Source organism: Heteronotia binoei, chromosome 21, assembly GCF_032191835.1.
Source record: "Heteronotia binoei isolate CCM8104 ecotype False Entrance Well chromosome 21, APGP_CSIRO_Hbin_v1, whole genome shotgun sequence".
Taxonomy (NCBI): Eukaryota; Metazoa; Chordata; class Lepidosauria; order Squamata; family Gekkonidae; genus Heteronotia; species Heteronotia binoei.
Window position 1 is genome coordinate 116,429,021 of NC_083243.1, and position 20,925 is coordinate 116,449,945.

Below are 20,925 nucleotides of genomic sequence, written 5' to 3' on the forward strand. Positions count from 1 at the left end.
CAATGTGTTTCAGTGGAGCCCATGCAAGTCAATTGGCAATCTTGTCTTCCATTATATCCAATGAGCAATCCAGCCTCTCCCATTGTTTCCTATGGGCAATCTTGCCATTCATTTTAGTACATCCCGTCGGGGGATGCGCCCGTGCAAGTCCAGAGTGCTACTGTCGGAAAACGAGGTCGATCGACCAACCATGGGAACAATGTGGGGTATAACGGATGGCTGTTGGAATGTCTGATCCAGAAAATGCGTTGATAATACAATTGGACTATAATAGCGATGTGTTTGTGACGGCTTTATTGGTGAGTGTGACCAGGGCCAACTAGAATCAAACTATTTATTTTTAAAAACATTTTATTAAAGTTTTTAAAATACAATCATTAAAGTTATGTAGAGAATATCAAACATTAAAGTATAAAAAATCCAGAGCAAATAATAGAATTGTCATTATTACAGTAAGTAATTATAACCTATAGAAAACCAGTTATACTAATACTGATAATGGTAATAATTCTGATTATAATGGTAGCAAAGATAACAAAAGAATCAAACCATTTCTAAATGAAGGAATTGGAGCATATTGCGTAAGGCTGCAGAGTTAGGAGGGATTTTTAGTTTATTATTATTTTTAAAGCTAAGGAAGTCCATGACAGCTGACTATAAAATTGTAGAAGGCTAAGAGAAAGTCCCCCCTCCCTTCTCCCATAATAGAACTCAGACTTAGCCAAAGATATTGACAGCAGAACAGTCATACAGACAAAAGGGGAAGTTTTTTCCCCCTTCTCCCATAATAGAACTCAGACTTACCCAAAGATATTGACAGCCATACACACAAAAAGGGAAGTACTTATCTCTAACATAAGGCCATTAACAGGGGTCGTTTTGTAGTTAAATAGATGGTGGAGCTCATCCAGGGATTGTTATGCAGCTGCACCTACTATTCAATGGACAAGGTGGGGGGAGGAGGGGGAACCCTCAGAAAAGTTCAGGAGCTGCGCTCCTGTGAGCTCTTGCTGAATCCGAGGCCTAGTCATTAAGAGGGCTTTAGACAAATTCATAGAGAACATGAGTATCAATGCCTATTAGCCATGATAAAATTTGAGTCCAGTGGCACCTTTAAAATCAACAAAGTTTTATTCAAGGTATAAGCTTTCTTGTGCATGCATAACTTCAGCATATCTTCAGATACTTGAAGAATTGTGCATGTGCACGAAAGCATATACCTTGAATAAAACTTTCTTGGTCTTAAAGGTGTCACTGGACTCAAACTTTGTTCTGCTAGTTCAGACCAACATGACTACCTACCTGAATCTATTAGCTATGATGGCTAATTGTACTGGTATTCAGAGTGAATCTGTTAATACCAGTTGTTTGAGGTACAACAGTTGGAAGAAGTGTTGCATTTGTTCCATGCTTGTGGACTTACTGGTAAACAGGATATTGAACTAGTTGGACCTTTGATCTGATCCAGGGGTTCAGTGATAACCCTCTAAGATAATCATGATACCTTTCATACAGGCTTCTTAAAGGTCCTTTGTCTTCTGAAGGTAAACAGATTTTTTTAATGGTTTAACAGCAGCAACAGGAAACAAAACAGGTTTTGGAAAACTCAGATGAAAGTTTCATTAGTTGCAGGAGGACACTATTTTATTCTTAAGGTGCATGAAACTATTTACAATATGTTTCCTTCAGAAGCCAAAGTAGGTTAAAGAACCCTTATGAGATCATTTTCAGATAGGTTCAATAATGAACCTTTTTTTTGTGGGGGGGGGGAGGTGTTGTTGTGCATTTTAGACAGACAGAATGGTTTACTTTTCATTTGAGATATCCTAAAGGATATCTCTATTTTATGAAGGTTTGAGCTTTTTTTTTGTGAAACAAGGTTTTGCTGTGTGGTTGCATTTGAGTCACGAAAGACACCATCTGAAATGTTTGTAGTTCTTTGTAATGAGTTGCTTTGTTTTTTTCCAACCCATTTTATATTAAACACAGAAGTAGTTTTTCAATATAACAATATAGCGATACAGCACAAATCTGAGAAAGAACAAAAAAAAATGGGTAGTATCATCTGAGGTTGAAAATCTGATCAAAATGCACTGTGCATACAGTTTAAAGTGCCAGTCTGAAAGTACCCCCTTTGAAATGATCTCACCTCGCATTTAAAACATTTGGGACTGAGCCTGATTCAAAATAGTGAAAGTGCCCTGAAAGAGACCAAAGGCACACACACAGCAGTAAACTTTTTTAAAATAACTCCAGAAAAACTAGGTGGAGGAATTTCTGGAGCCATTCAACTGTCACATCTATCATCTTGTCTCAAAATAGCATATCTGAAACTGAAAAATAAATGCCTATATTGATTGGAACCCCTTTTCATTAGGGTTTCCCTACAGACTCCTTCAGATAACTGGCATTGTCCCTTGATGACTCAGAGATGCACTCTGAAGCTAGTGTTTCCTGTCTACATCTTTCAAATCAGGAAGACTAAGATTATATCATTGATTGAATCTCTTGTATATGTTCCTGAGCAACAGAAAGTCCCAGGCTCAATCCTCAATTTCTTAAAAGGTTACAGTAGTCAGTAATGAGAAAGACCTCTGCATGGGACCCTGGAGAGCCACTGCCAGTCAGAACACACAATGCTGATTTTGATAGACTTGTAGCCTGATTTAGGATAAGGCAGATTCATGTGGTCACTATCACCTGAAACTAATCCAAGCAGTGGGAATAAATGAAAATAAAGAAAAGCTCCATTTTATTTTCTGTATCATAATGTTTAAATCAAACGTTCTGATGTGTGGCGTTGTACAACTGCAATGGTGATAGGCCCTTTTGTCACCCTCAAAGCATGGCACTTCAAACAAGTTCATCCATGTTTATTGAATGTGGCATGTGTTTTTTACTGTTTGCCCCTACAGTCTGTGTTACTTTTGCTTCATAGGCTGTAATTGCCATATAAAGTAGGGAATGGTTTGCTTTTGAATCTGTGGGAGAAAACACCTATGAACCATTTTAACAGTGGCCTATGGCAGGTTTCCACTTCATAGATCAGCAAGACTAGATCCAGAAAATTTAGTCTGATCAGTGGAAATTCGTTTATAGAGGTCTGGAAACCATCAGGATCTCTAAGTCACTAGAGGTCAGTTATCTTCATAGATTCCTGAAAACATTAAGTTTCATATAAATCTGTACCTTTTACTATTTATCTGTCCCTCTCAAATGTATTACTGATATGCCTCCTACACCTGGATTGCCCAAGTCAAAGCCAAGGAGGGATACAAAGTCCATATGCAGCGGCCTTTGCCAACTATGGGACTTTCTCACTGTTTCTGTGATGTCACACGGTCCTGAACCATGCCTATTTTGGCTTCAATGTCGATATTTGCAATAACACTTGAATTCCATATCCAAGACTACCTTTGTTAGGTTATCCTTGGAATTAGTTAAGCAGTAGGGTGGATAGTGCAAGATGTACATTTTCAAAACTTTAAGTATTTTGCACTCGATACTTGATAAAGATTGATTCCTTGTAAATATCTCCACTTTCCTGTCTGCCTTTTGTAAGCTAGCCTACCTACTTGTCTAGAAATAGTTGGTTGTTCATGGGCAGAGCAATCCTGATTTATGAGGTGGTTGGCCATTGGAACATAGGTGCAATTGAGGCACCGCAAGCCCACTCCTTAAGGGCCAAGTTACACTGCAGCGGTATGGGGGAGACCGTGCAGCCAGCTGCGCGTTAGGCCATCACCATGGTAATTCTGCTGGAGCATGGACTCCTGACATACTGTCAAGGCAGGGGTGGCAGGAGGGGAGCAGCCATGAAGACCCATGGGATTGGCCAGTCCTGAGGTGGACATGACCATCAGGGGTGGGAAGAGGTATCTCTGGAGAAGTCATTTGCCCTCCCACCCCACCCCCTAACAGATACCTGTGCCAATGACAGGCACACTGTCAGAGTCTTGTATTGCCCCAGCATGCTGAAAACAAACAGGAAACCCACTCAAAACAAAATAATATGCAATGAATAATTATACATCCAAGAAAGCTAGCCAAACTACGTACATGAATGGGAAAATGCATGGAAAAATATATCAACATACAGATAGTCCCAGCATACCAGCATTTTCCATGGACAAGCCCCCAGTGAAGACATTGCATCCACCCTCTGCGATGGTTCCCCCCAATACCGACTCCGGGAACCCCTGTGACTCAGTGCCACTGCCCCTGCTATGTGTGCTGCTGCTGTCCCCCCAGGTGCCAGACCCCTGTTCTGGAGCAGAGACAGACACCAGACAGGCACCCATTCCATTGGCATACACCCCGCAGGTTGCATTTCTCCCTTCTCCATGCCATGAGCATGACACCCCCATGGGGAAAGTCAGGCTGAGGGATTGCATCTGGCCCAAGTCCACCATCCCCAGCTCCCATGGTACAAGTGGAGAAAAGGCCCTCTGAATCCCCCCTCCCCCATCCAGCCTCATGCTCTGCCCAGCGCAATGAGGTGGGTGGCTCATTTGCTCAGACCATCCCCTGCCCCTCTGTGCAAAGAAGCCGTCCCTTGTAGACATTATTTGAGAAGTCCACAGAGGAGAGGCAGATGGGGCAGGGAGGGAGTGGGGTAGCAAGGACCATGAAACTCAGTAGCAGAAACCAAGCAGGAGAGACAGCACAGACTTTATTGCATCCTGGGTGAAACTGGAAAGGCTTGCTGGGTGCAAAGCTCCACTCCCAAGAGGCAACAGCTGAAACAGCTGACTAAGTAAGGGGGGGGGGGCTCCCCATACACAGAAGGTTGTCTGTAGAATCTCCACCTGCAAAACAGAGAAACAGATCTATGGCATCCAGGGAGAAGGGCCATGCCAGCCATTGCTGTGGCTGTCCTGTCGTGACAGGATCTGCAAAGGCAGCCCAGAGGGATGGGCACAATCCCCCAGCACATGATGGAACCCACCAACTCACACTCACCTGTCCTGGGGTTAAGTGCTCTTGGATAGCTGTCAATCCATCAGCCAGGGCAACTGCAGCTCGTAGCTGTGTCCAGCAAGAGAATGATTTAAAGGGACAGTTTATAAGATAGCTCACCACAAGCTCCAGAGCAGCTGCCATACCCCGCCCCCCATCTCATGCCCTGGCAAAGGTGGGAACTGGGCAGGGAACAGACTATCCCATGGAAAACTGTTGCTCCCCATGCCTGAGCTCACCACTGGGCTTGAGTGCCAGAAATGCTTTCACGCCACCAAGCCTTGAGCAAGGGGAGGGGGGAGGCAAGTTGGGGTGCTTGCTCATACCTACCTGTCTGTGTCCGACCGCCTGTATGTGCTGAGCCTTTGGAGGCTGGGTAACTGTTGGAATTCTGAAATGGGAGAGGTTAGCCACTGAGAAAAGACCTCTCTCTGTTCCTTGTATGTCAAAGTGCTTGCCCTGTACTGTCTAAGTGTCCTCATTGTGTATCACCTACCACCAAAGTGCCTTGCCCCTTGCTCTAAGTCCTCATGGCAGAGAGTTCCGAGACAGAGTCCCCTGCTGTGTCCCCTACCTAAAGAGTTGTACAAGGCCTGAGCAGAAGTTTTTGTAGGAAGGGGGGCATGATTGGGTGCTGGAGAGGAGGCTTGGCCAGCCCAGGATGGGAAGAGATTAGTGCAGACCATAGTTGGCTCCCTGAGGGGTTTTGAGGCTAAGTTTTGAGGACTTTATTTTTGTGATCCGTGGAGCGAATGGGGCACATCAGCTTTTTCATTGTCGTAACTTTATGCCCTTCTCATGGGACATTTGAGGCTGAAATGTCTTAGGAAGCTGACTAACTCTGGCCACACCCCCAACACCACTCCCACCAATGCTGGCATGGCCATCTTCCCCCCCCAGTTGCACTACCACACGGCCACCGCACCCCTCTGCCAGCAGCTATAGTGGCCGACCACTCAAGCACCCCTGCACTGATGTAACTCTTTTTTGCACTGGTGTAATGGGACTTACACTGGCATAACTGGCATTTATACCAATATAGCAGTTAGTATGCTTCCAGAGCACTTTCACCACCACCCCTTAGGATTGTGCTGTAAGTGTCCTATACTGGTATTTGTTGTCTCATTAACAACTCACCTTTGATTAATTTGAAACACCCAGTGCCACTGGAATGGGAAATAGCCTGCACATATTAGGTGCTATTTCACCATCTGCATATTCCACCTCGTGCCTGTCTCCCGTTCCTCAGAAATACATTAATATGCATCCTCCAGTATATTGATACTGTTTATAATATTAATATATTATTGCAGACTTCCCCAACTTGACCGCCAGATGAGAGTTAGTTAGAGATGATGTATTACTCACTCAAGAAGCAGTGTTTTTTTAGTTGTCTAGAAAATAGGATTTGTGAGGAAAGATTTTTTTAAAGGAAGAACTTACTTAACTTTGCTCTTATTTTGCATCTTTCTCACTGATATGGAAATACATCTTATTTCTAATTGAGCTCTACAAGCTAAAGGGAGTATGTTTACAGCCACCTCTGGCTTCAGTTGTGGAAGGTCACTGCTTCTGGTCACTAAGGACCCCTAAACAAACACTGTCAAAGTGATACTGTCACTCCTGCTATTCATCCACTTGCTGAAGTGAACTTTCTGATGCAGAGAAATGTGCCAATTCTAGATAGTCATTGTGTAAGCAAATTTAAGAAATTGGATGGTACATCTGGAAGATTACTTGGCCCTGGGAAGTGTTCCCTGTAAATGAAAATTATTGCAGACTCATTTTAGGCAGCACAAAGTAAACTTTCAGGCATTACTGGTGCCATTCAGCAATGTATTTTTAAAAGGAGTTGAGTACTACAGAAAAATCTTATGAAGAGTTAGCAGAGCAGATCTTCTGCATCTTCCCTAGAGCTGCTGCACAGACACAATCCTTTGCTAAGAGTTGAGAGACAAAATGCACAAGTTGAGAACGGAGAGACAACAACAACCCCGACAGTGCTAGGGGCTGCAGTGCGGAGTGGAAGTCTCATAGTATTGCCCTACTCTTTGTATGCTTCTGGTTTACTCTCTATTTTACTGCTGGCAAAAGTAGGAGAGAGGCAACAATTTCATGCAGTTTTCCCCTCCTCATTGCAGTCCCCTGTGCTGTGGTTCATTTTGTTTCTGAGGGTTCTCCCTACCATGCTGAGATGATTTTCAGGGGATACAAATTTTTGTGAGCTTTTTTGTAGAATCCAATCCATGAGTTATGGAAATGCCTTGCCATAAGATGATGTGCGGAGTGATGTGCGATGCAACTCATGGCTGAGGAAGGTGTGGCTGAAACCGATCTCCTATTATTCCTTCTCCGAGGATTTTTTTCCATGAAAACCAGTATTCTAAGTTCTGGAGTCTGGACTGTATCAGAAAATTTTGTACACTGGGACTTTTTGCTTTTTTTTTTTTAGAAAAAGTTTTTTTATTAGAAAACAATTACCAACAAACACAAACAAAAACAAATACACTCAAACCCACAAACTTACCAAATACAGTCCCAAGCCCTCGCACATAAAACATTCCAGAAATCACAATACATTCTAAACAGATCTGTACGAGGTACAACAAGATACAACCAAGACCCCTACTACAACCACCCACCATACACACAGGGAGACGAAGAGGATTTTAGAAAGAAAGAAAACAGTATTATTACTCCATACCAAAACCTTTACTTTTAACCCATTCGTAAATAGGGTCCCATTCCTCCTGACATTTTTGCACATTACCGTCCCTTAATCTTGTGGACATTAAATCAGATTCTGCGACATCCAGCAGCTTATTGATAAATTCGTCTCTATGGGGGGTTCTGTCATTCTTCCAATACTTGGCATAGAGTATTCTAGCGATAGTAACTATATACAATAAGAGTTTCAACTTTGTCATAGGAAGGTTTTGTCTGCAAATATTTAAAAGGTATAAGTCTGGTACATGGTTAATTTGTATTTTCAAGATTTTTTGTGCCCAAGTATTAACTTGGGCCCAGTATTTTCTAGCACGTTTACATTGCCACCATATATGAAACAGCGAGCCTTTGACTTCTTGGCACTTCCAACATTTGTTAGAATATGTGGGGTAAATTCTAGCCAATCTGTCCGGTGTAAGATACCATCTATACACCATTTTATATAAATTTTCTTTAAGGTCCGCTGGTTTTATTAATTTTAAGTTCTGTTTCCATAGCTTTTCCCATTCATCCAAGTCTATATTATATCCAAAGTCCTTCAGCCAACGAATCCATGTTTCTTTCACAACTTCATCTTGCATTTTAACTTGAAGTAGCCAATCATACACTTTAGAAATTATCTTCTGTTTAGACTCTAAAATAAGATCTAGTTCAATTGGTTTATTCGAAAACCCCTTTTCCTTGTCTTTTTGAAAACTTGATTTAAGTTGACACTGTAGCCACCAATTTAATTTAGAGAGCTCTTCCTCAATCAGTTCATTCTGGTTATTCAGTAAATAAGCATAGTCTTGTGGATTGTCCCAATTATACAAGTTGGGATGAGTAAACGCTTCTATCGGGGATAGCCACTTCGGTGTATAAGGGTACTCCAATTTAATTTCTACCCAAATTTTGTACAAAGATCTTCTTATTTCATGTCTGAAAAAATGGCCAGTTTTTATAGGGGTACGATACCACATATAATTATGCCAGCCTTCTCCTAGGCCAGCACCCTCAATGGTCAATAATCTCTTATTGTCTAGCTTACACCAGGTTCTCAACCATGCAATACAGCAAGCCTTGTAGTACAGACTCCAATCTGGGAGGGCTAGACCACCTCTTAATTTACTGTCTTGTAAAACTTTCAATTTTATTCTGGGCTTCTTGCCTTGCCAAATAAACGTCTTAATCATGGAGTTAAGTTGTTGAAAAAATAATTTGGGTAGCATGATGGGAATTGTTTGGAAGAGAAATAAAATTCTTGGAAGAACATTCATTTTTATTGTAGCAATTCTGCCTAAAAACGAAATCTGAAGGTCTTTCCAAGTAGTTAAATCATTACGAATTCCTTTTAATATTTTTTCATAGTTGTCTCTATACAAAGTCTTTAAGTCACTTGTCAAGTAAATTCCAAGATATTTTATCTTTATTTCATGCTTGAATCCTGAGAGCTGCTGAAGAGATTCAATTTGAGCTTTCTCCATATTTTTTCTTAGAATTTTTGTCTTAAAAACATTCAGTTTAAAACCAGATATGTCTCCAAAATCTCTCAATCTTTGCTTCAGAAGAGCTATTGAAGAAATAGGTTGTTCCAAAATAAAGACTAAATCATCCGCAAACGCCAAAGTCTTGAGTTCTACGTTGTTTATTCTAATCCCTTGAATTCGGGTGTCCTCTCTGATCTTCTTAATTAAAGGTTCTAACGTCAAAATAAAGAGCAGGGGAGATAGCGGACAGCCTTGTCTGGTTCCCTGTTCTATTTCTATTGAATCAGACATCACTCCGTTAAATATCACTTTCGCTGTCTGTTTCGAATAGACCGCTTCAACCATTCTACGGTAATTTTCACCACAACCGATCGCGGCCAGTGTTACTTTAATAAAATTCCAATTGACATTGTCAAAAGCCTTTTCCGCATCCACCAAAATAGCGGCAAATTCTTTGTCAGGATGGTTCCTATAATATTCGATCGCATTTAACAATAGTCTCACATTCTGGTTCATTAGGCGGCCTGGAACAAAACCCATTTGGTCTTCGTGAATTAAGCCAGCAATTATTTTCTTCAGCCTATTTGCTAAGATTGCTGCAAAAATCTTGTAATCACTATTCAGGAGTGAGATTGGTCTATAATTTTTAATTTCTGACGGATCAGTACCTTCTTTATGAATGAGTGTAATCAGAGCTTCTTTCCAAGAATCCGGGGTCTCACCGGTCTTATAAACATTCTCAATTACTTTCTTAAAAGGCAATAATAATAAGTCTTCAAAAGTTCTGAAGAACTCTATCGGAAGCCCATCCGGGCCTGGAGTCTTGTTATTTTTCTGAGACTTGATCACATCAATCATTTCCTGCATTGTGATGGGGTTCTCCAAACTTGCTTGTTGTTCCTTTGTTACACTGGGACTTTTTGCATTCTTTATGTAATTTTGTTGCATTGTGTCTTTAAATAATATTTCTTTAAGAATCTTGTATGTGCTACTCAGATACATTGTAATTTTTTGCCATAAGATGAGGTATGAGGTTGGGCTTGTCAGGTGGGGCCTGGAGATTTCCTGGAATTAAAACTGATCTCCAGACAATAGGGATCTGTTTCCTTGGAGCAGATGGCAACTTTAGAGGGTGGACTATATGGCATTATATTATGCTGAGGACCTCCACAGACTTCACCCCCAAATTTCCAGGAATTTCCCAATCCAGAACTGGCAACCCTACTCTGCTTCCCAAAGTATCCAGCTGCTGAAACTCTCTGGCAATCTCTTTCTACCTTGTTGGTATTAATCCTGATGATTGTAAGGAGTTAGCAGGATCAGATTGGTGCATTGGTAGTAAAAACTCATATAGAAATAAAACCTTTATGCTCAAATGTTAGAGAGATCAGTATATTATTGTTATCAGTCCTGCAAAATTACTTTTTCGATGTTTTTAGAGAATCATAGAATCACAGAGTTGGAAAGGGCTATACAGGCCATCTAGTCCAACCCCCTGCTCAAAGCAAGATCAGCCTAGAGCAAGGGTGTTGAACTCATTTGTTATGAGGGCTGGATCTGAATTAAATGAGACCTGGTTGGGCTGGGCCATGTTAGGCTAGGCCATGTGGCTCCTGGGCAACATGTTTGACACCCCTGGCCTAGAGCATCCCTGATAACGTTTTGTTCAGCCAGTGCTTAAAGACTGCCACTGAGGAGAAGTTTACAACCTCCCTAGGTAGCTGATTCCACTGCTGAACAACTCTTACTGTAAAAAAGTTTTTCCTAATATCCAGCTGGTACCTTCCTACCTTTTCCCAAGCATCGAGACGTCTATGTGGTTAAACACCCTTTGTTACTTTTTGAGGGTTCTCTCAAAGCCAGGTGGCCTTCCCCATCTGATTTTTTTCGACTCTTTTGTGGGAACTTGGGAGAAAAGGTGTCTAGATTATTTTAGACTCTGTGATCTCTCCCCTGAGTCCCTAGTAATGATGGAACTGAGGGATGCGAAAGAACTTTTGCGCCTGAGGTTGGTTGAGCTGGAACTGAGATCTGCTAGAGCTAGTCTTTCTGCGCACATTTTCTTAGGGAAGCAAGCTGAAGTACTGTCCCCAGCCAGGTATCTTTTCAACATCACTATCCCAAAATATCGGATAGCTTTCTCAAAAGCACGACTCAACGCTCTTTTCTCTTCGGTGCTTTTGGGACGTTACGCTGGGTCCCCATATCTGGAAAGATTGTGCCCCTGTAATTGCAATGAGGTCGAAACAACTCTCCACATCGTTTTGCGGTGTCCAAATTACAATGACTTGAGGGCAAGATTAATCTCTCCAATTCTCGGGTCCTTGGCGGGCAGGCCGGAGGATGAGCAGATTGCCTTCCTCCTGTCTGACACTCACTCTGATGTTTCAACTAAGATTGCCCGTTTCTGTTATGTTGCTCAGTTGGAAAGGAGGGAAATTGAGAATGTAAATCTTGGCTATGATTTTTAACAATATATGTAATAGTTGGTGTAAGAAACTTTGTGTAAGAGGTGATGGGTTTGTTTTTATGATTTTGTTTCTGTTTGTATTAAGCTGGTCGGATGACCGTGAATAAAGTACTACTACTACTACTTCCTACCTTTAATTTAAACCCATTTATTGCGAGTCCTACCTTCTGCTGCCAACAGGAACAGCTCCCTGTCCTCCTCTGACAGCCCTTCAAATACTTAAAGAGTGCAATCATCTCTCCCATCAACCTCCTCTTCTCCAGGGTGAACATTCCCAAGTTCCTTGGCCTTTCCTTATAGAACATTCTATATTTCCTGCCATATCCACTTTGTATCTTTCTGTCTTTGCCAAATATTTAATTTATTTAAAATAAATAGTTTTATATTTTAAAAAGCTAAAATATGTCATTTGCAGAACACAGTGGTGTCTAGAACATACTGCAAATGCACAGCAACAAAAATTTATAAGAAAATCCAAAACTCTCCTTTTTCATTTCTGTGAAAAGTAAGAAACATAATTCTGGAGTCTCTAGACAGTATAAATAAAGCCTGATATTGTCTTGGCTGTAGTTAAAGTTTATCAGAAGCCTTGCTCCAAAAGCCATAAATTTTCATACAGGTTCCTTCTTACCATTATATATTAGACGCTGACTTTGAATGCTGCTGGTAGTTTGCCAGTCTTTTCAATTATGATTGCAGTTCTGTGAGTCCAAAATATTGCAAAGGTTGCTGAATCCAGATTGATTTTAAAAAATAGTAAGAGGAAAAGGCTTGGTTGGGGTTGGCTGATTTTATCGGCAAAAGCTGCTTTTGGTATTTCCAGAGGTCATTACTTGCTACATTTTAGCTCTTTTTAAAAATAAAAACTAGATAATACATTTTTAAAATTTTAATAGATTTTGTATACTTTATTTTAATGGGCATATACTTTAGCTGAGATTTAGGTAGTATAAACTTTGATTATTGTGCATTAGATACATGCATAGAAAACGTTTATGGGGATAATATATGGAAATTGTGTACAATATTTTTAAAAAGAGAAGAGCGAAAAGGAGGCAACAGGAACATGTCGAAGAGAAAAATAAGAAAAAGGGCTACAGATGAGGACCAGAAAACTGAAGAATTGGTGGAAAAATTATTGCAAACGTTGGTGTACCAAATGCAACAATTAGAGGAAAGAACTCAAAAGACCATTCAAGATTCAGAGAAAAGAATCTTAAAGAATATTTCAGAGTATTCAGAGAAATATTCAAGAATCTGAGGAAAGAACTCAGAACATTCAATAAGTATGTCAAGGGATATTGGCTGGACTATCAGAAATTAATTTACAATTGCAAGAACAAACAAGTGCTTATAAAAATCAAAGAGAAACAAAAAGATAATTACATACATTTTGAAAGGCAAGATCTTTGGATCAAGAAGATAGAATGAAGAATTGAAATCCTGAAAACTCAATGCAGAGGAATCTCAGAGGATTTGGGAGGACAAATTGGGGGGTGAAAGCTTTTGTGATTTACTTCAGAATGATTTTAAAGTAAAAGACTTCCCTGCTGACCAGATTTTTATAGTGAATTCAAAATTTACATTCAAGAATAAGCTACTTTAAGATATACTGGTTCTATTCACTTATAACAAAACACAATACTAAAGAATCAAAGGGAATCACTACTCAAGATTGCAGGAAAAGAAGTACAGATCTTTCAGGATATACCAACAAGTGTGTTAAAGAAAAGAAAAGACTTTGATTTTTGAGACAAATTCTACAAAATAAAGAAATATAATATTGTTGGAAAATACCATTTGCAACGAGGCATTCTTACCAAAATACAGAAAAATAATCACAATAGAGGAACAAGCCAAGCAATTGGCCAAAGAACTATAAGCAGAGGACTTAAATAGAGGAACAGAAAGAGAATATCCAAGTAACTTAAAAATTTTTGCTAGCAGCTCAAAGCAAAGTTCACAAACCAAAAACTCCAAAGAAGAAATAAGCATAAAAAAGGAAAAGTTGGACATGACAACAATATCAGGGCAAAATGGATAAATTAAACATGGTATCAACAAATACCAATGGACTGAATTCTCCTTCAAAAGGCATGAAAATCTTCAACCAACTGAAAAAACAAAGTGCTGATATGCCTACAAGAAAATTCTTATAAAGAAGAAATACAAATATATTTTAAACAATAAAAAAGTCAAAGCATATCTTGCTTCAGCACAAAACAAGAAATGTGGAATAGCCATTTACATAAACAACCACAATTAGAAGTATTACAAGAGACTCAGATGGAAGAAACCTCATTCTAAAAATGGGACTCCCAGAAGGCAAACTATGTTGATATCAACAATACATGCACCAAAGGAGACTAAAGTTAATTTTTTTGAGAATTTTTTTCCAAATTATGCTGGACCTTCAAGATGAGCAAATAATGATTCTTGGAGATGTGAACAGAGTACTAGACCCAAAAAAGACGGAACAAGGAATATTAAAGGTGGAAAATTACCTAAAAATGTATTTCAATACATGGGAATGTTGGAATTAGAAAACTCCTGGAGGACCAAAAATCCAAAGGGCAGAGACTTTACCTTTTTTCCCCCCAAGTGTTTCTCTTGGTTTGTCACTGCCAGTTCAGACTTGATCAACATATATGTGAAATGTGGAAAGTTTTGCTCCAATGTGTATCACTCATCACTTTTCACTTATTTATGTGGTATTTCATCTGCCATTTTCTTGTCCACTCAGTTTGGCATCTTCCATAAACTTTGCTTCTCGTTAGTCACTTCATTACCAGATGAACAGTAAGCACCAATTTGAAAACACGTTGTCTGGATTAAGAAAAGCTACTATATTTACCTGAAAAGAAGATGTATTAAATTCAGGCTCATCATTGTAATTCAAGTATGGTAATTATCTTTGGACTGTTGCTCATTCATATAGAGCTAGAATTTGTCTTTTTATTTTGCCTTGTGTCAAGGATTATTTTCTTGCTACTGGGATTTACCTGCAGTAAATGGAAGGCCTCCCTCCCCCCCAAAAAATAGTACTGTGGCTTAAAATGGGGGGGGGGGGCAGTCTTAATTTTCACATCTTCATTTTGGGTAATCTTAGGGCCTCAGTGCTATACAACTCTATTGCCTGTGATGATTCACATGATTTTGTCTGTGGTATCATGTTCATTCATTGTCACAACAAAGGCTCGTAAAGCTACAGCAACATAAAAAATGGAACACAAGTTTTCTAGGCAAAATATTCAGGCAATTTGTTCAACTTTATCAAATTACATGCTTTCAAAGTAAATGTTGAAATTGGAAATCCTTTGGTGCAGACCTAAAATGCCTTTAGTTAAGATCACATTCTGTTATCCAAATCTCATTTTTATCAGGCCTTTATGCACATTTTTCATAATGTTAAATCAGAGCTTTGTTATAGTTCATAACTTTTATCACTTACACTGCAAAGTATCATAGTCAAAAAGAAATCAAGAAAAAACTTTGTATTTAAAACAGCTACACCACTACTCAGGGCTTTTTTTTAAAGCAGGAACCCCTTTGCATATTAGGCTACAACCTCCTGATGTAGCCAATCTTTCCGGAACTTACAGTAGGCCCTGTAAGAAGAGCCCTGTAATCTCCAGGAGGATTGGCTATATCAGCGGGGTGTAGCCTAATATGCAAAGGAGTTCCTGCTACAAAAAAAACCCTGCTGCTCCTCAAAGGACTTTATTCTGCTGTATCTACATGTTTTATCAGGGGCTGATCAAATTCAGTTTTAGTATTAGCAGTTACAGGCTGGATTGGAAAAACATTATTATTGGAAAACATATTATTAAAAATCAGTGGCTGATCTGACTCCCCTCCTCCCACAGACTTTGTTCCATAGGCTTCCCAACCCCCCCCCCCCGCCCTGCCGGGGGACCCCTGAATTAGCAGCCTCCTCCCCCGCTCTCCAAAAATCCGGAAGCGGGGGGGTGGGGAAACGGCGCCGTGTCTCTTTCCCTGCCTGCCTCCCTTGCAGGCTTCAGGCTTCTCCCTTCCTCCGGGTCACAAAGACCCACCCACCGCCGGCCTGCTATTCGCTCCAGTCCGGCCTCCCTTCGCGAGGTGCATGCTGGGACTCGTAGTCCTTGCGTCCTCTCCGGCCGGGTGGCATCTCCTCGGGGAGTCTGGCCGGTGGAGGGGGGGAGCTCCGCCCTTAGAGGACCATGTGCGTTTCTACCTCCGGAGGCTTCAGTCGCTGATTGAAAGGCTTCCTCTTGGGATGGGGTGTCTGTGTTACTTTGAAGAAGTTGGCAGCAACTCGTGAGTAGAGAGGCCAATCCCCCTTCAGAGTCACCAGAAATGGGGGGGGGGGGAGTCTGCTGAGCACTTCATTATTCCTGATGTGGAGATCGATCCTCATAGGGTACAATGGGGAATTGATCTGGAGGTATCAGGGGCTCTGGGGTTGCTGTTTTTTTGAGGTAGAGGCACCAAATTTTCAGTATAGTATCTAGTGACTCTCCCCAAAGTATCCCCCAAGTTTCAAAACGATTGGACCATGGGGTCCAATTCTATGAGCCCCAAAAGAAGGTGCCCCTATCCATTATTTCCTTTGGAAGGAAGACATTTAAAAAGGTGTGCGGTCCCTTTAAATGTGATGGCCAGAACTCCCTTGGAGTTCAATTATGCTTGTCACACCCTTGCTCCTGGCTCCACTGGCCCCTGGCTCCACCCCCAAAGTCCCCAGATATTTCTTGAATTGTTCTTGGCAACCCTATTGTTCCATGATTTGTAGTTTACTTTTTATTAAGCAGTGCATGTCCTAATTACGTCTGGACTAGATTACTGCAGTGCACTCTACATGGGGCTGCGCTTGAGAACTGTTCAGAAACTTCAATTGGTGTGGAATGCTGCAGCCAGGATCTTGACGAGTGGTTTGTAGGAACCATTTGACTCTAGTCTTGGCCCATCAACAATGGCTCCTAGTTTGTTTCCAGTCACAATTCAAGGTGCTGGTGCTGGTGCTGATGGCTAAAGCGCTATATTGCTTGGGACCAACATGCCTGAAGGACGCCTTGATCTCTTGAAAAGCTACCCAACTGAGAGCAGTTTGGTGTTGTGATTAAGTTTGTAGTCTCTTATCTGGGAGAACTTGGTTTGATTCCCCACTCCTCCACTTGCACCTGTTGGAATGGCCTTGGGTCTGCCATAGCTCTGGCAGAGGTTGTCCTTGAAAGGGCAGCTGCTGTGAGCGTCCTCTGAACCCCACCCACCTCACAGGGTGTCTGTTGTGGGGGAGGAAGATAAAGGAGATTGTGAGCTGCTCTGAGATTCAAAGTGGAGGGCAGGATATAAATCCAGTATCATCATCATCAACAACTGCTACAATCATCTGAGGCCCTGCTTTGTGTGCCTTCACCTTTTGAGATTAGGTGGGCAAAAAACTTGGAGAGGCCTTCTTGGTCAATTGAAGACTTTTTGTTTGGTTTGGTGCTCCCTCGATGCTCCCTTCTTCCTGCCCTGTGTTTTGTTTTGTTACATTTGTGTAGTTTATTGTACTGTATGTGTAGTGTATGCTTTATTGATGAGTTGTGTTTCATTTTTAATACAGGCTGAGCTGCAGATTTTTATTGAATATGGTCATTTTGGAGACTTCAATGTATACCAAAGAAATAAAAAGCTAAAAGCAAAAACAAACAAAAAAACCCACCCAAAAGTACTTTCCCTTTGAGGATGCAAAAGGCAGCAGTTGATCATATGTCTTCCCAGCTCTAACCATAACACACAAATCTCTTGTAAGGCAGGAAAAAAAAAAAAGATCCAGCCTCCAGGTGAGGCCAAGGGGCCTGGAGATCTCTCACTTTTACAACTGATCTTCAGCAGATAGAGATCCACTCCCCTGGAGAAAATGGCTGCTTTGAAGGGTGGGCTCTGTGACATTTTACCATTCTGAGTCCTCTCTCCTCCCCACAGAACTGACAATCCTAATTTTAGGGGATGTACTAGATGAAGATTCCATTACCTACTAACTGGAGGGTAAGCAACCCTAAAATACTTGAAGGCTAAGAGTCTCTTGCTGTTAGCTAAATCCCTTTACGTGGCTTCCTTGAATTAATTAAGGGCATGATTACTTGTCTCCTATACTCAAAAGACAGCAGTATGTTTACTACATCACTAAACAAATGTTTAGCCACACGTTGATATATTGTCACCCATTTAACAATAAGCAGGCATTCTTGTGGCCAATCTTGGAAGGTTTTTTAAAAGATCTAGTGGGTTTTTTATTTGCTTTCTGCCACATCTCTGTCAGTTAACTCCTGAGTAGTGCTTTGGGCCTTCTACCACAAGCAAGATATTTCCTTGAATATCAGTATTGCTACCTAGAATTTGATGTAGGTGTAGTATTAACAATTGTCATGTTACTTTGAATGGACTCACATGACTTGTTCTGTATCACTACCTATTTTTTATGTCTTGGGGCCACTTTCATATGTCTTCAATACACTTTCACCCATTATTTATTCTGTTTATTTTTAGACTTATACCCTACCCTTCCTCTGGATCACAGGAGCCTGGGCAGCTCACAACATCAAACAATCCATAAGTAAAGATAAAAATATACTTGCCAAAATAATTATAATCTGTAAAACAACACCTTAGTTTAGGCATCAGAATAAAAACATAGGCTTTTGGTACCCAACAACCAGCATCCTAGACTGTTATATAAAAAAAAGCAGCACTAGTAATAGATGGTAGGACAATCCTTAGTGGAAAGCCTGGTGGAACAACTCTGTTTTACAGGCCCTTTCAGATTCGAAAAAAGATGTTGCAGGGCCCTGATGTCATCTGGCCGAGTGTTCCATCATAAGTCTTCAGTGTTTGTATGAGCCTGCTGAAAGATCTGGAACTTTGGAATTGGATATTATCAATATGCAGATGACACCCTACTCCATGCAGATGACACCCTACTCATTATCTAAATCTCCAGAGTCATCTCTTTATGTTCAGAACCAGTGTTTTGAGGTCATGATCAAGTGACTAATGCAAAACAAGCTGAAGTATCCACTTGTTTTGGATGGAGTGGAGTTGGAACTTACAGAGCAGATTGAGAGTGCTCATGGACCCTGGTCTTGCTGTTTGAAAAGCAGGTTGGCACTGTGGCCAAGGGTGTTTTCTGTCAGCTGCATCTGGTTCAGCAATTGTCCCCTTTCTTAGACTCAGCTGATCTAGCTATGCTGATCCATACCTCATAGAGAGGCTGTCCTTGAATCCAATCTGGAAACTGCCGATGGTTCAGAATGTTAACAAGAGAATCTCCAGTTGTATGGAAACTTGGAACTGCAGTCAACTTCATTCTGGACTGGTGCTTCATATAATTATTCAAATTTGGATGGGTAAGCATGATTTTACAAGGGGGCAGAATTTAGGGGGGTTGTAAGGCTTGTATTTTATATGGTTATTGTTTGTGAATAGTAACATCTGAGGAAGATTCTCCAATCAGAACTTGGGAATCAAAATGTTGACCAGATGTTGACCAGATCTGTTATCAATCTATGCTGACATCCATTGGAGGATTGGAAGAAGACGACGCTGCCTCACAGCTGGGATGTTTTCTTGCCACAGGACTTATAGCTGATGCTTTATTCTTATGGGAAATAATTAGTTGTGAAACAGTCTGTATTTGTACCTTATTCGGAAGATATATTCTACTGTAATTGTCTGTAAGTAACATTCTGTTGTTTTGTGTAGCTATAGTCTCTTGTATATACATTGGAAATACTGATATTGTAGATAATATATAATCTTTGTGCTATACAGTTAACTCTAGTAGGATGGTTGGGAATGTGGTAGACCCTGTATTGTCAGGGGCTAACCAATAGAAATGCAGCTATCTTAAAAGAGCTACATTGGCTGCCACTTGGTTTCTGAGTTCAATTCTGGTTGTTAGGCTTATAACCTATAAAATCCTTCATAGCCTAGGAACTGCATATTTTAAGGAGCATCTCATGCACCAGGTAAAGTCCTTCAGCTGTCACCTGTGTCTTTATCATAACTGTTATACATGGTAAACAATGTACTTGTATACTGCAGCCCCAAATGTCCCCTGAAATGCTGCTTCTTGAGACTCTCAGAAACAATCTTTTGGGAGCTGTTTTTGGCTTAATTTTAAAGCTGTCTAAGCTAGCAGCCATCAATTCATCTTGTAGAAATGAATTTTATGTTAATTATATATTGTGCAAAGAAGTACTTCCTTTTTGCCTGCTGTACATTAACGTCAGTCGATGTCCTTAAGTTCTAGTATTTGGTGAGAGAGAGAGAGAACATTGTTTCTATTCACATTCTGCACATCAGGCATACTTTATAAAACTCTTTCCTCTTTGCCAGTTTTTCTTAACATGAGAAGCCTCAAATTCTTTAACCTTTTCTTGATTAGTTCAGTTGCATTTTTCTGGACCCTTTGCAGCTCCATGATATCCTTCTTGAAATGGATCAACCAGGACTGTACACATTATTTCAGATCCAGATCTATACAAAGGCACTGTGATTTACCAGCCATTTTATTTTCAATAATTTTCTTAATAATTGCCAGCACAGGTAACATGAGAAAACTCCTTTGCTCTTATAAATCTTGCAGTGATGTCAAATTGATCCAACTTGTCAAATCGACAAGATTGTTATCTTTTTAAGAATAAAAAAGTATTTTAGAAGTTTTTCTTGGAGCACCATTTTACAGCAAACCCTCAATATGTTACACTAGACATTGGGTGGAATGTTGCTGCTCCTGAAGTTAATAATAAAACTCTCAGTGATTTAAATGGTGCAAAATTACATCCATACGCTTCAGTTACTCCCTGCTGGATTTTTGCTTACCCCCTGAACAAACCTGCAGACCGAATTTAAAAGTAAGCTTGCAGTAATTGATTGGTAATTGTGTTAACTGTATAAAGTCTGTTTCTCAGAAACAATGCAAACACAGTAGACTATCTGACATTTTTAATGTTTGGGGAAAGCATTGCCTAAGACCTGCCTCAGTTCATAGCTTGCCAACCTTCAAGTCAGTCTATGATTTTTCTTGGAATTACAGCGGGTCTCTAGAACAGGGGACCTTCTAATGCCTTTGCTGGAGGCTGCCAAGTGTTTTTAGAAAGTGGGTTGGGCCTGGTGGTGTTTGCTGAGCAGGGCATCTGATTGCCCATAGCAGCATCTGATTGGCTGTGGTGATTTTTCAAAAAGTTTCAGTAACAGCTGCCACTACAGTGAGAGTATCTCTCTCATTCTTCTTCCCAGTGTATTTTTTAAACGTATACCTCTTCTCCCCTACAC

The 20,925-nt window shown here is 40.6% G+C and overlaps 1 protein-coding gene and 1 long non-coding RNA gene across 6 annotated transcripts in view; both read left to right on the forward strand.

Annotated features, from left to right (window-relative positions):
• The window catches only part of SHANK2 (SH3 and multiple ankyrin repeat domains 2), an 811,137-nt gene that overhangs the window by 543,511 nt on the left and 246,701 nt on the right, over nt 1–20,925 (forward strand). The gene's annotated exons all lie outside the window — the stretch shown is intronic.
• LOC132589331 (uncharacterized) lies at nt 17,461–19,848 on the forward strand. The gene is made up of 3 exons (XR_009556580.1): nt 17,461–17,637; nt 18,817–18,995; nt 19,075–19,848. It is a non-coding gene; the product is annotated as an uncharacterized LOC132589331 (long non-coding RNA).